Source organism: Pteropus alecto, unplaced genomic scaffold (assembly GCF_000325575.1).
Source record: "Pteropus alecto unplaced genomic scaffold, ASM32557v1 scaffold7, whole genome shotgun sequence".
Classification (NCBI taxonomy): Eukaryota; Metazoa; Chordata; class Mammalia; order Chiroptera; family Pteropodidae; genus Pteropus; species Pteropus alecto.
This window is the reverse complement of record NW_006494614.1, coordinates 63,939,580-63,940,359: the sequence shown is the minus strand read 5'-3', so window position 1 is coordinate 63,940,359 and position 780 is coordinate 63,939,580. Positions and strand designations below refer to the sequence as shown.

At 40.5% G+C, this 780-nt stretch overlaps 1 protein-coding gene across 1 annotated transcript in view; it reads left to right on the top strand.

The window, feature by feature from the left end:
- Positions 1-780, top strand: part of CEP89 (centrosomal protein 89) — a 74,371-nt gene that overhangs the window by 17,601 nt on the left and 55,990 nt on the right. The window lies entirely within an intron of this gene.

The window sequence follows — 780 nt, the reverse complement described above, 5'->3', positions numbered from 1 at the left end:
TCCAAGAGTAGATTAAATCTTAGAAAATAATGTTAGATTAGTTTTGCCTATTCTGAAGATTCAATGAATTTTACAATATAGTATGTATTTTGGGGGGTTTTTGAGACTCCAGTTATTGTACATAGCAGTTCATTCCTATTGCTGTATAATGTCTCATTGGACAACTACTCCATCCAATTACTTATTCATTTTACTGATGATAGCTATTTGGTTGTTTCCAGTTTGGGGCTCTTATGAGTAGTGCTTCTATGAACATTAGTGGATGTCTGTATATATTTCTGGTGAGTGCGTACTGAGGAGTGGTATATATGTTGTCAGCCTTCGTGCCAGTAGACACTGCACAGCAGTTTTCCATAGTAGGTTATCTTTTTGATGATATTCGAGTCCCCTTAGCATTTCACATTTCCTTGATAATAGTAAGTAGCTTAATATATCTTTGACAAGGTGAGCAAGGTAGTTGGTTCCCAGGAGTTAAAAACTAAGAGGTCGTTTCTTTTTTCTTCCTTCAAATGATGATTACAGTGGGAGACCTGTCTGCCACTCCCAAACTGGGTCACCTTGGAGCCCAGTACACAGAGCCTGGTGGGCCTAACGGTCTTAGCTCTTTGCCCTGAAATGCTCCAATGCATCTTGCTGGTCAGTGCTGCCACCTCCCTGCCAACCTTCAGGATGGCTCTTCTTTTGTCTGTAGCTAAGCCAAACTGATCACATAAGATTTTAGTGAAGAATCAGGATAACAGAAGGGAAGCCAACCCAGAGAGCACCAAGCTGAATTAGCTT